The sequence below is a fragment of the Talpa europaea genome (genome assembly GCF_964194135.1).
Source record: "Talpa europaea genome assembly, chromosome: 7".
Lineage (NCBI taxonomy): Eukaryota > Metazoa > Chordata > Mammalia > Eulipotyphla > Talpidae > Talpa > Talpa europaea.
Window position 1 is genome coordinate 92,546,984 of NC_140074.1, and position 14,898 is coordinate 92,561,881.

The window sequence follows — 14,898 nt, forward strand, 5'->3', positions numbered from 1 at the left end:
GCCTTTTGGCACCTGTTTGTCTCCAAACCTGCCTAACCGCTCCCATAACACACTGACACACAGGCAAACGCCTCTTGAAAGTTAAGTCTCTTTATTTTATTATATTTATTTATGTATTTAAGATTTTTATTTATCCATGCATACAAGAACTGGGTACAGGCCAGATGTGTAGGAGGGTGTGAGGATTCACCAGAGACAGAGCGGGGAGTAGAATAGGCAGACGGACCAAAAATGCAAAAACATTGCTGAGGGGAGAAGTAGGCGAGACAGGAGAGGTCTGCCGGACTATGTTGGCATCTCCTCGGCTGGCAGGGATCGAACTGCGCTGCAGAGGCCACGGACAGCCTCACAGCGCTGCGCTCAACCACCTGAGCCACCAGGGAGGCCCTATTTTTTTTTTCAAGATTTATTTATTTATGCATATAAGAACTGGGGTACAGGCCAGAGGTGTGTGGTGGTGAGAGGATTCACCAGAGACAGAGTGGGGACAGTGATTAGCAGAGATATAATTTGTGAACTTGACTTATACATAGTTAAGGATTCAAGGGCAAAATGGCTCCAGGGTAAGAGGCGGGTTAAATAAGGAGCACACAGGAGGAAGTGTAGCTGTACTATGTGTCCAAGGCAGAAATTCTGCTGTGTCCCTACTGAGAATATTGAGAACTGAGACTAGGAACCACCAGTACCAACTCCAACTCTACTTCTACAACCTCTAACATCTCCACCACTTTCATCACTTCCACGTGCACCACCACCACCATCTCCACCGTATCCCATACTTCCAGCTCCACTACCACCTTCACCTCTATAACCTCTGCCACCATCTTCAACTCCACCCCCCAACTCTACCACCCCCTCTATCTCTATCCCCAACCACAACCATTATACATCCTCCACTTACACTACTACCCTCAACTGTACCACCACCTCGACCTCTATCACTACTATCTAACTACCACCACCATCCTCAACTCCTCCTCATCACCTCCATTACCACTGCTACCTTCACTACTACAGCCTACCACCATCATCACCACCACCAATTACCAACTTCACCACTTCTACCCACTTTCTAGTTGCAACAGCTCTTCATACCCTCCGCAAGGAAAATATTAGGGTCAGGCCCTAAGATCAAAAGACAAGCTACATGTTTGGGCTATAAACCCAGTCTTATGAATACATGCAGCGGTTGGCTTGGCAGTGCTGAGGATGACTGTTGGGATTCACACAGCCTGCATAGAAAGGCTGGCCTCCCCAGAGAGCACCTATGACTCCTCCAGATGGAGTCACGATGACAGACAGCTAGAGGAGGGATGAATGTGTAGGGACAAACTGTGAGTGGATTGAATCTGATAAGCACACACGCAAAATTGGTTTAACCCTATGATACTGCTGTTCTAGCAGTTAAATGTTGGCAATTTAATATGGTTCAACATAATATATTTAACTGATTTCTACTTGATTTGAGTCATATTCTTACCATACCTGACCAGAAGTTGCGGATTTCCCAATTTCAAACAAATATTTCCAAGTGAAGAATCTAATACATGGGCTTGACAACTCAGTGTTGCCCTTGTATTTCTCTCTCCTGGTAGTAAGGATTTACTGGAGGACTTATTGAATTAGTCATGCTGGAGGGAAGGGACACCAAACAAAGGGATGCCATGACATCTTCCTTAGAGATATAGATGACCTTTGTGACTTTGTAGGGTCATAAACTCAAATGCCTACAGACACTAAGCAGGTGATGTAAATAAATGAATGGAGCTACTCTTCCCTCTCTATCATTTTACTTCTTTGATAAGACCTAGTATGTTATTTATTGCCAGATAACACATTACCCCAAACTTAGTGGCTTGAAATAATAAATATTATCTCACATAGTTTCTGGGGTCAAGAATCTGGGAGCAGCTTAGCTGAATGGTCTTACTCAGGGCCTAGCACAAGGTTATATTCAAGATGTCAGCTGGAGTTGCAGTTAACTAAGATGTGAGTGGAACTAAAGGATCTACTTCCGGTAGGGTTAGTCATTGGGCTGTTGGCAGGGAAGCCAATTCCTTGCCATAAGGGTCTTTTCATGGACCATTTGAGTGTTTAGTGGTAACTTCCCCCCAGAGTTAGTGATCTAAGAAAGAGCAATGAAGAGGAAGCTCTAGTACCTTTTATTTTATTTTATTTTTTTTAAAGAGGCATGTATTTATTTATTTATTTCTTGTTTATTTGTTTGTTTATACATGCACTGGGTACAGTCAGAAGCATGGGAGGGTGAGAGAATTCACCAGAGCTAGAGTGGGGAGCAGAGCAGGCAGAAGGACCGAAGTACACTGCTGAGGGGAGCAGCGGGCGGCAGGAGAGGTCTGCGCGCCATGTGGAACCCTCCTTCGGTGGCCGGGGAGCAGCTGGGGATCTAACCGGCGCCACAGAGGCCGCAGGCAGCTTCGCAACCCAGCGCTCAACAGATGCGCCACCGGGGAGGTCCTCTAGTACCTTTTATGACATAGTTTTGGGAGCAATACACTGTCACTTCACCTTGTTCTATTGATATTTGCTGAAAACAAATCACTAAGTCCACCCCACATTCAAGGGGAAGGGAATTAACATTCACCTCTTGGTGGGAAAAGCATCAAGAACTCATGGATATACTTTATTTTATTTTTTTTATTTTTAGATTTATTTATTTATCCATACAAGTACTGGGTACAGTCAGAAGCACGGGAGGGTGAGAGAATTCACCATTGCCAGAGCAGGGAACAGAACAGGCAGACTGAGGAAGTACACTGCTGAAGGGAGCAGCGGGCGGCAGGAGAGGTCATGTGGGATCCTTGCGTGGTGGCTGGGGATCGAACCGGTGCTGCAGAGGCTGCGGGCAGCTTCGCACCCCAGCGCTCAACCACTGCGCCACCAGGGGAGGCCCATCATGGATATACTTTAAAACCACTACATTCTGTTTATGGCCACAAATTATTAACATTCCTCCCACATGAAAAATACTCTCTGCCAGAGTCCCCAAAAGTCTTATGACAGCAATGATATGTTGAAAGTTCAGAATCTTACTGTACTATAAATGGGGGAATATGGTGCATAAGGGTAGGGTATTTTGGGATAAGTCTTACCACTTGTGGAAATTACACTCAGAAAGGTGTATGGATCAGATTAGAGGATGTATTGTACCCACTGGTTCTAGAAGAGGAAGACATGACACTGCATGTGGGGGGCCCCATGAGAGGAGTACCCCAGGAACCAGTCCAACCAAGCTGGCTTTATTGGGTGCCTTTATTGGGGTCTGTGTAGAGCACACAACAAAATGTGTGAGGGGACTTCACTGGTGTATTTGAATGTCAGTATATCATAGTCAGGGAAGAAGAGGAACTTGTGGCAGGAACCAGTCTTCTCACATTCGTGCACCTGGTGCTCACAAGCTGTTTGTGGAAACATTGAAGCATCAGGAAAATACGAAGTTTTAAAAGTTAACAATACACTTGCCCTCTGTTATGGGTTGAATGTGTCCCTATTCCTCCCTCCAAATGTAAGTATATTTGGAGGTAGGATATTTTAAAGAGGTGCTTGGGTTCAAAGGAGATGATTAGGGTGGGCCCAGGAGAAGAGGGGATTAGGAACACAGAGAGACCCTAGGTATGAAAACACACAGAGGAAAGACCATGTAAGTGCTCAGTGAGCATGTGGCTGGGACTGCACTTATCTGAAGGCGTAACTGGGGTACAGGATCTCTTTTCTAGGTGACCCCCTCATATGACTATTTTCTAAAGGCCTAAATTTCTAGCCATGAACTGTGGTAAATCCATACAACAGAATATTAACTAGTGATAAAAAATAAATGAACTATTAACCCTTGAAAAGGCATGGAGGAAACTTAAATGCATTTGGTAAGTGAAAGGCTGTATAGTTTATATCATTCTAAACATATGATACTCTTAAAAAGACAAAACTATGGAAAGAGAAAAAAGGCAAGTAATTGCCAGGCATTTGGGAACAGGGAAGGAGAGATGAATAGGTGGCACATAGGGGATTTTAGGGATATGAAATAATTCAGTGTGATACAGCGAACACATGTCATTTTACATTTTTTAAAACCCAAAGAATGGGGGGGCCTCTTTGGTGGTGCAGGGGTTAAGTCCCAGCTCTATGAAGCTATTCATAGCTGCTGCAGCACAAGTTTGATCCCCCACCAGGGAGGTGACCCACATGGCGCAACAGATCTCTCCTGTCTCACCTGCTGCTCCCCTCAGTATTTCAGTACATCCACCTGTTATACTCCCCACTCTGTCTCTGGTGAATCCTCTCAGCCCCTGCTCCTCTGGCCTGCACCCCAGATCTTGTATGCATAAATAAATCAATCTTTAAAAAAAACCCGAAAGAATGTACAATACCAAGAGTGACCCCTAAAGTAAACTATGGAATTTGGATGACAATAATACCTCGATGATTGTAACAAATGTACCACCAGAATTTGCCAGATGTTGGTGTGGGAAGAGGCTGTGTGTTGGGAGGAAGAGGTATGTAAGAATTATGTATTTCATGCTCAATTTTGCTATAAGTCTAAAACTGCTCTAAAAAATAAAGTCCTTGGGACTCCCTGGTGGCGCAGGCGGTTGAGCACCTCACTGTGAAGCCTTTGCAGCAAGGGTTGGATCCCTGCCCTCAAGAATCCCACTTGGCACAGCAGAACTTTCCCATCTCCCCTGCTGCTCCCCTCAGCAGTGTATTTCGTCAATCTGCCTGTTCTGTTCCCCGCTCTGTCTCTGGTGAATCCTCTCACCCTCCCACGCATCTTGCCTGTACCCTAGTTCTTGTATAAATAAAATAAATCTTTTTAAAAAAAGTCCTTTAACAACAACAATTAAATAACCAACCAAACGTCAAGAAAGAGAGACTATAGATTTTGCTTTTCTACAATGGAGAAAACACAGGCTTACATTTTTCTGCCTTCACAGAGTATTAGAAACAGTCTAACCCCTGCTTTGCAGTAAGGAAGGATTCAACTAGTGGGACAGAAGAATTGTTCTCAGCTGGAGAGCACTATTTGGAATGAAGCTAACTGTCCTTCATATTTGCGAGAATTCTGGCTCTATGTTTAGACGAGCAGGGATTTGTCAGACACTACATTCAACTCAATTCCTAAAATATACTGGTGTACAGAGCAGGAAATGGCACAGGGTCTGGGGGCTTATAGACACTGCTTGGGATCTGCAACATGGGGGAAAGCAGGACCTGAAAATAGAGTGATTCTTGTTTGCCTGGTATCCAACCACTGCAGCCCAAGGGGCCCAAGGTCACAAGAAGGCAAAATTGTCTTATTTGGTGGACCCTGGAAATTTTTTTTTTTTACACAATTCAGACTTATAGGAAAGTTGCAAGAGCAGTATGGAAAATTCCTTTATATTCCACTCAGATTGCCCCAAATGTTAACATCACTACATTTACCTTTTATCCTTTTGCCTCTCCCTCTTTCTACACACACATACACACACACACATACACGCACCATGCACGCACGCACACACACACATTTTTTTTTCTAGCACTTGAGAATAGGTTATAGACCTGATGCTTCTTTACCCCAAATATGTGTAATACACAATGTTTATTTCTTAAAAATAGGACATTCTCATATATAACCACTATAATTCTCACGATCAGGAAATTAACATTGATATCATACTATAATCTTCAGATAACATTAGCTTTTGCCAATTGCCCCAATGATGTCCATTATAATAAAATAAAATCCTGGATCATGCATTGCATTCAGTTGCCATGTCTCTTTAGCCTACTTTTTCTCAGTCTTTCATAACATTGATCTTTTTGAGAAGTACAGGCCAGTTTTTTTGTAGGCTACTCCTCAACCTGGGTTTGTCACTTGTTTCTTTATAATTAGATTCAGGTAATACATTTTCATAGAAATATCAGACATGTTCTGTTCTTCTCTGTACATCATGTCAGGCCCCAGGATACTGGTGATGTTAACTTGGTCACTGGGTTAAGGTGGTGTCTGCCAGGCTTTTCTACTCAGGATTCTGCCAAGTCTATTTCCCCTTCAAGAAGTGTTCCAATGCATAGCAGGCAGAGTGGAGAATGTTCAGTGGTGGCCTGCAATCAACCCTTCAAAACTAGGCTTACGGGACCTTTGCATGGAGTCCTAACCGAGCATCCCTTTTGAGACTTAGAGGTCTGCTTTGAGCCCTTCTTCAGCATGTAGGATGCTTTATCATGACCTTGATGGTACTTCCAAAGACCAGCATGATGCTGGGCACATAGCTGGTGTTTATAAATGTTGATAAATGAATGAATGAACGTGATAGTCTAGAAAAGATAGGAGAGGTGGAGGGGGAAAAGCCAAGACTGATGATAGATTTCGGGGAGGCTCTATCCGTGATACAGAAAGTATCTGCATCTCAGGAAGAAGGATGGCAGCTTCCAGGTGTCTGGAGTGGCTGTAACCCATTTCAGGCAGACATAGTGTTTCAGGGCTGGAAGACAGTTGGGTTATTACTTGTGATCTGGGTTATGTGTTGAGGTCCTAGTGGTCCCTATATTTAAGGCAGTGATTTCTAAGATTCCTGCTATTGCATGAGGAGAAAGGCATACAGGGAGGTAATAGCCTTCAAAGAACAGTACTGAGGTGGACTGGGAGGCGGGGGAGGAAGATGAGAAGCAAACATCTGGTCACTGAATGACTTGCCAAAGTCAGGAGTGACTGAAAAACCCAAAGGCTCCAAAGAGTTCATCTGCTAATCACCCAGTTGGGAATATCAAAGGAAGTTGCCTAAAAGTGAAAAGAAATCCTGGGCCAAAGTTCCAGGAGTGGATAAGTTATCCTGGGCAAGAAGGTAGTCAATAGGAAGGATGGACCAGTTTAAATTAAATAAAACAGTAATAGTCTACAAATGATACTGAGGAAGCAAAAGGCAAAATATCAGGACCTAATTTTAAATGAAAAAGGCAAAATCAAATTAGATGCAAAAAACCCCAACCCACTTTGATCAATTATAAATAAGAAAAGTAGATACAAGATAAACAAAGCTCTAAAAGGTAGTTTCACATTAAAACGGAAAGCCTGTTTGCTCAGGAAACTCATATTTCCTGCCCTCTTTGTTTGCTTGAAAACACAGTAGAACATCTGGGGTAATTAATTCTGGGGTAAAAATGTCAGAACCTGGGTAAACAAAGATTAGTGCCAAGATAACAACAATAAAGAGGAACCAGGAACTAAAAAAGAAACAAATTCAAAGGGATAGAACCCCGTACAAAATTTGGAAGATTCCAGGGACAAAACTATTCTGCTATCACCTAAGTTTTTGAATGATATGGTCTTAGAATGGTTCTTGCTCTTTTATATTCTGAGGTTTCAAATCAATTTCTGTTAAACTTCCACAAAACAAATGGAAAGATGTGATTTTTTTTTTTTTTTTGTGGGACCCTCGCCAGTGGCTAGGGATCAAACTGGTCCTGCAGAGGCTCCGCGCAGCCTTGCAATCCAGTGCTCAACGGCTGTGCCACCAGGGGAGGCCCAAAAGATGTGATTTTTAAAAACAAAACCAACCCCAAACTGCATTATCTGGAAAGGCTGAAGTAACTGCAGAGGTAATTAGCCCACACAGTGATTTAAGGTGGCTTTGGCAAACCACCCTTATATGGCCTGTTGCACTCATGTCCAAAAACATACAAAATAATTTGGAAGCAAGAATATAAGTCTGAGCTTCATAGGTGCCTCCCCTTCCCCTTTCTTTGCTCACTAATGATATTCCAATGCCTTAACCTTAAAAATCCACTGGGAATAGAATTGTAGAAATATGGAAGAAGATGTCCCTTCTCCTAGAGCTGCAGAAAAGCAGATTTTATCTCACAACATAAAGCAAGTTCTGATAAAATGGTAAATTGAGAACATTCACTAATGCACCAATCCCTAAGTCTCTCTCCTATCTTCTCTCACCTTCCAGAAGGGTGGACAAGAGCCCGGACATGGGACTTAGGTGTCAGGGTTCTGGGAGAGGTAAGGGATCTCCTTTCTGTATAGAGACATTTTTCACACTACACAGTGAGTTAGAAGAGAAATTTAACATGAGCTGGTTCAATCATCTCATATGTTGATGAGGAAGCCACGTCCTGGAATAAGTGACTATGACAGTGCCTAGATTAATTGAGAGCTGAATTTCTTTGCAGCACCCCCCACAAAAAAAGGGCAACCGAAAAGTTCCTATGCCTAGACCCAAGGCCACAAAGGTAACTGGGAGCCAAATTTCATCTCAACTGGGATATAAGCTTTGGAGTTAGGTTTAAATAATTATCTTTGAGCAATGAGAACCACTAGAAATCCTTGAGCAGAGAAGGTGATTATAAATATTGAACTTAAACTTAGACAGACTTGGTTTTGAATCTTGGGCTAGTTACTAACCTTTCTGAGCATCATTTTCTTATCTATAAAAGAGGAAAATTAAGTTGTTAAGTTACTTTGCCTACTTAAACTCATTTCTTCAGCTTCAAACCACTTCATTTATTTATTTTAGTGTAAAGAACTGGGGTATAGATCAGAGGTGCAAGGGATGACATGATTCACCAGAGACAGAGTAGGGAACAGAACAGGTGGATTGACTGAAATACACCACTGAGGGAAGCAGTGGGCAGGACAGGAGAAGTCTGCTGTGCCATGTGGGATAGCTCCCTGGCTGGGAATCAAACTCAGGTGGCAGCGATGATAGCGCTGACACTTAACCCCCATGCCACCAGGTAGGCCCACAATCACTTTATAGAATTGTGAGGATTAAATAATATAAATTTAAAGTACTTAGTGCTTATTATTATTTTGAGTAGAGTTTTATTTCCAGAAATTTCACTGGGCAGGTTGGCTCCTAATTAAGCAAGATAACAAGGGCCTTACCTGGGGGAACAGGAGCTGGTAATAGATTTGACACTTTCAGATCAGCATACCATTTATTTACTGCTGCATAACAAACCACTTCCAAATTCAGTAGCTTAAAATCCCAATTCATTTCCCCCAGATAGCTGTTTCAGCATCATTAATTGAATACAACCCTACCCACTGATGTGAAATGCCATTTCAATCATGTATTCCTAAAGATACAAGGGTCTGTTTCTTACCTTTATTGACATACTGATTTCACTTATCTTTCTTTAGCAATGGACTGCAGAAACAGATATGCAAATATTGTGAGTGGCCAAGATTGTGGCCAGTTGGAGAATACCTGCATGCGCTGCCTCTGGGAGTCACCATTAGATCCAGTCATGTGCTGCCATGCAAAAATCTGGAGTTAGTGTGGCCACATCTCCCAATTTTTTAGGAGGTGCTCGACATGCAGGTTTTTGTAGTGATGGCAATTCACTTTAATTTAAAAAAGAAAATATATTTGGAATTTGAAAGCAGTTGGTGGCATACCAGTTAGTAACCTCTGTTCCAGATGCTGAAATGTGATAAGGCAAAGTAAAGCTGGACTGGGTCTAGATGTCCACCTGCAATGCTTTCTCTTTATGACTCTAATGTCAAAAAGCAAACAAGGAAGTGTGATGCAGCAGCTCTGGGAACCTAGGCTATTTGTAGTCACCCCCAGGGAAAGACAGCAGTGTTGTGCCTCCTCTCACCTCTCACCCACAAGCAGTGATGATGTGACTCCTGGTTTGTGCAGCAACTAGGAGGTAGTAGGTCACATGGGGAAGGGATGGTAACTTTAGACTAGTTGGGCTCCTAGACTCTGCTAAACCAAGTGACAAGGAGTGGAAAAGGGGAGCAAGATTGTAACCCACCTCTCCCCTCCCAAAACAAACTGGAAAGTAATATCACCTCTTCTCTAATAATAAAGCAGTCTCTTCGGACAGCCAACATAACACTGTTTCATCAACAAAGTCATAGCAAGGGAGAGAGGTCTCCAGCTCTCACATGGAGTAGGGGATCTGCAAGTACAAATGACAATTCATATTGTAGAATTTCAGTGTTTCTGGAGAAAGTCCTTCACATACATTGTCTCACACAACTAGGCAGCGTCAGGGCTGTTATTACCCTTAAAAGAGAGGATATTGGGACTAAGGGTGACCAGAATGGTTTTTAGATGGTTTGAGGAAATGCAGGAGGGATGTATGGGAGAAAAACTTCCTCCCTCTTTGTGCCCATCTCTGCAGAATCATTTACTTATTCAACAAATCCTTACTGAAAACCTCTGATGGGCTAGCATTCTTCTAAGCCTTGGGAATACAGCATACACAGACCCAGGCATTAAGCTTCCCTTCGGCTGTGTCAGTTATCCTTGCTCTGAACCATGACCCAGACTGGAGAGGTGGGTTACAATCTTGCTCCCCTTTTCCACTCCTTGCTCTGGTTGGATCAGTGACCTCAGGCCAACTTTTTCATTTTGCTCCAGAGTCCTTGGTTGTTTCCCTGACATTTGGTCACTTCCTGCAATGCACTGATCTGCTCCAGAAATTCAACATGCTTTTCTGTTTGAGGCATGGACAGCTGGCAGACTCAGACCCAAGTCTCAGCCATGCCTTAATTCTGACCTACTTTTTGAAATACATTTCAAGCAGTTTGCACAATTCTCTGTGCATGCCATTCTGAGGGCAGGGATGGGACATAGAGTTTTTCTTAAGGCAGGAAAGAAATTGCGCTCAACTGGAGAGGCAGCCAGTTTCTAGGGCATGGTGAATCAACCTCTTCTGTCATTACTTGTCTTTCATCTACACTCTGATTTTCCCATGTTCCAGGACACCTGTCTGAAGAATAGGTATAGGCAGGGGGAGGAATAAGTACTAGGTGTATGTCCCACCATCTCCACACCAGTTTATGTTCCACAAACATTCTGACTGTATTTGGTAGAGCTGTGTCCCCATCCAAAAAATGTGTCCAAGTCCAATACTTGTAAATCTGACCTTACTTGGAAAAGAGGTCTCTACAGATGTGATTAAGATAAGGCTCTCCAGATGAGGTCATCCTTGATTAGGACTGGCCCTTAAATCCAAAGGCATGAAATTGGGGGCTAATAGTGGCCTTGTAAGAGACAGCAAAGGAAAACACAGAAAGACAGATAAGGGCATGTAAAGACCCATATAAAAACAAGCCAGAGACTGCTCTGCAAGTCATGAAATGCCAAAGATTATAGATAGCCCTGAGAGAAAAGAGAAAGAAAGACATGGAATGGATTCTTCTCAGAGCCTCCATGGACAATGAGACTGGAGATGGAAGACCTCATATTCTTATCCCCTGGGGTCTTTGGCAACAGCTCTCAGATGGTTATCTGATGCCCAGAGACACAATGAGTGTTCACTCAGCAAGGTGTCTGTTCACCAGCAGACAAGACTTGAGGCCCCTTGTGAGGTGCTGGACTCTGTAGCTTCAGGAGTGGGATCGATGTCCTCATCCATATCAAATCTGTCTGCTCCGATCTCAGTCCTTTCTTCCTACCTAATCCAGAGGCTGTTTTCTGGCTGTTCTTCAGCAATTTGTAGTTCTTCCTCTGTAAAACAGCCACAGTTTCCCAGGGTAAGTGTGAGGAATATAGCCCAATTTTGGCTTTGCAACCGAACATTGCCTCATACGGATTTTGCTGCAAGGAAACATCAAAGGCCTGATTCCTCAACTGTATGAATCGCAGGCCTTTGGCCCAGTGTCGTGAGTGGTGACTCTGCATTCAGGAACTTATCATGTTTTTGACATCATGGCTTACCTGCTCCATGAAGCCCTGGCCTTGGCCAGGGTGGTACTTAGCAAAAACAATCTTACATCAAATATCATTGAGCTTGTTAACAACCTGGTTCATGAACCCTATGCAACTGTCAGACTCCAATATGTTAGGTGTACCAAGAATTGTGAAAATATCCAATAGGACACTGACCACCTCATGGGCCTATTTTGGCTTTCATTGGCTATAAAATAATGAACTTGGTCAAGTGTTCCTGGTAATATAAAATAAACTTGAACTCGCCATCAGTCTCTCATATGTGATATGGTCCTTGCATAATACAATGAAATTCTAAAGTATAGCTTAAGAGGCAAATTTGGCTAGTAGACTTATTTTGGTTAGTCCACACAATGTTTCGTTTTTAAATCTGGTTTACCTATATTTACAACTTGGGAGATTTCAAATTCTAGATTTGACTTTCTTGAAAAATGGAAAGATCTGCTTGGTAACAAGCTGGAGTGGAGAGGCACAGCTAGTTTAAATTTTTTTTTCCTTCTTTTTTTTTTTTGAGGGGCAGGAAAAGCAGATTTATTGAATACCCTGCACAGAGAAGCAGAGGTGCAACAAGAGTGTCTGCGCCAGACAGTTACTTTAGTCTGAGCCTGTACTCTCTGGTTTCCCACAAGTGCAAAGTCATCTATAAAGGAGCAAGAGAAACGTGGCCTAAAGAAATGAGGTCAGATTCTCAGTATGTTAGTGGAGTAACTGATAAAATGAGCTTCATTAGAGAAAATGGGGATCATTTCCTTTCCTTGCTCACTTGTGCATCTTTGCTTTGGCCTCTCAGCCCTGAGATGTTCTTGTGTTGACCTTTCAAATCACACTTAGCTCAAATCAGCTGATAGCCATCTCTCCCACCTCCCCAAAACCTGCACTCACTGAAGCTCTTTGCTTTGTACTTTTAGTTGACTAGTTCAGGTGTATATGTTCTGAAGTTTCTACTTAGCTATATTCCCGCAGTGACAAACGATTACAAAGGACATTTGTCAAACACTTTACTTAAAGGTATAGTATTGAGGCAGTGCAGAGTACGGTTAAGAGTCCAGGCTTAGGAATTCAACTTCTGGTTTTTACCATTCAGTGTGATTAACTTGGGCAAAGTGAGGATTTAATTTTGTAATAGGGTGGTCCCCAGGAAAGGGGAGTTTCCAGGTTCCCTGCCCCACCCAAAGGAGGGTGGAGCTGAGCAGGGAGAAGAAGAAGCTGCAGAGGAGACTGAGGAAGGAACAAAGCAGGATGGAGAGCCAGAAGGAGATCTGGAGGAGGCACATGGAGCGACAGATACGTGGAGAAACTGTGCTTGCCTTTTGGTCATGGACTGGTTGACACAGATGTGGGTGAGACCCATGAGGAGGTGACAATGGCGGTTTTTGTCTTGAGTTTGAGTTTGCTCTTTTCCTTTCAGACTCTGGTAGTTTCTGATCCTTTTCTGTGGGTCCCCACTGGAAAATACTTTAGACTTGTGGCAGGCTTTGGGGCCTTGTTCTGGGCCCATCCTGCTTGGGTGGACTTTTACCCACGAGGGAACGGGTAACTTTGAGTGCTTGATTTAGAAACTATATTCTTTGCCTTTCCTGTATTGTTTACTAATTATATTAAAGTTCCTTTTCATTAAAGTCTCATATGTTTTGGGTTGATGCTGCAGATGGCAGAATCTATTTAGGGCAGGCAGGTTCGCGAGGTCTGGGATGCCCCTCTCCCTGTCCTGTAAGAGTTTCAACAATAAAATGGGGAGAGTCTAATCTCCAGAACAGTGGGTTCATTATAGGACAGGGAGAGGGGCAGCCCAAACCCCGCAAACCTGCCTATTCTAAATGGGTTCTGCCATCCGCCGCATCAACACAAAACACATGAGACTTTAATGGGAAGGAACTTTAATACAATTAGGAAACAATACAGGAAAGGCAAAGAGCCTAGTTTCTAAATGAAGCACCCAGAGTTACCCGTCCCCTCGTGGGTAAAAGTCCATCCATATGGGATCTGCCCAGAACAAGGCCCCAAAGCCTGCCACAAGTCTAAAGCATCTTCCCACGGGGACCCACAGAAAAGGGTCAGAAACAACCAGACAAGCCCGGAAGGAAAAGAGCAAAATCAACATCAAGATAAAAGCTGCCATTGTCACCTCCCCACGGGTCTCACCCACATCTGTGTCACCCCGTCCACGACCAAAAGACAAGCGCAGTTTCTTCACGTGTCTCTAGGCTCCATGCGCCTCCTCCAGGTCTCCTGGCTCCATCCTGCTCCTTCCTTCCTCAGTCTCCTCTGCAGCTTCTCCTCTCCCTGCTCAGCTCCACCCTCCCTTGGGAGGGTCAGGGAACCTCCCCCTTTCCTGGGGACCACCCTGTTACAATCCCCCCTTTTAATTTTTATTCCACCATATCTATGGTGGCACAGATCTCATGGTATAATCTTAGGAGACAGTCTTTTTTTCAGGGTTACAATGTGTGTAAGAGAAACAACAATTAGTCAGCAGCATTGTCCATGAATGTCCAGTATGACAGTTTTCCATTACTTGAAAATAGTCCATTATCCAAGCCAAAAGAAAAAAAAATTGGAGCATTGGCTAAAACAAGACAACAAATATATCAAAATACATATCTGCTGTCTTGTTTTGGCTAATGCCTCCACATGTTTTTTTTTTTTTTTTTTTTGGCTTGAACTGATGAACTGTTTTTCCAGGAATAGAGGACTTTTGCTTTCCACAATGGACAAATACCTGGAGAGACTGGTTTTCTTTCACTCTGGAACCTGGAAAAAATGTTCATCTGAGCCTGCATCCCAACCTCCATATATTCGATCTTCATCACCATGGAAATGGTGGCAAAAAGTGAAAGGGGGGAATTGTTAGGGGGAAAAGGATGTCCCAAAGCAAATTCCATAAAGGCTTTGTGGACTCCACCCCCACCCCAGGTCAAAGCCAAAGACACTGGGAACTCCAAATCCCATCACCACCAAAGGGAAGGTGGCTGGGACCTGAGGGTGGGGTTAAGCAGCCAGGTGGCTATAAAAGGCAGACACATAGGCTTTGGGGGATCCCCATTTTGGCTCTCCGCCAGCTCGCAGCATCGGGCCAGCTCTGAGAGTGACTTTGGGTTTCCAGGTCGTTGGATCGGGTAGGACGCATTAAAGACTATTTCCCTATTTTCTCCCTGAGTTGTACAATTTCCTTATTTCCTTTTCCCTTGTAAATAAA

General features: G+C 43.4%; 1 pseudogene across 1 annotated transcript in view; it reads right to left on the reverse strand.

Moving 5' to 3' along the window:
- LOC311173822 (large ribosomal subunit protein eL27-like) overlaps positions 1-14,898 on the reverse strand; it is a 754,061-nt pseudogene that overhangs the window by 693,365 nt on the left and 45,798 nt on the right. The window lies entirely within an intron of this gene.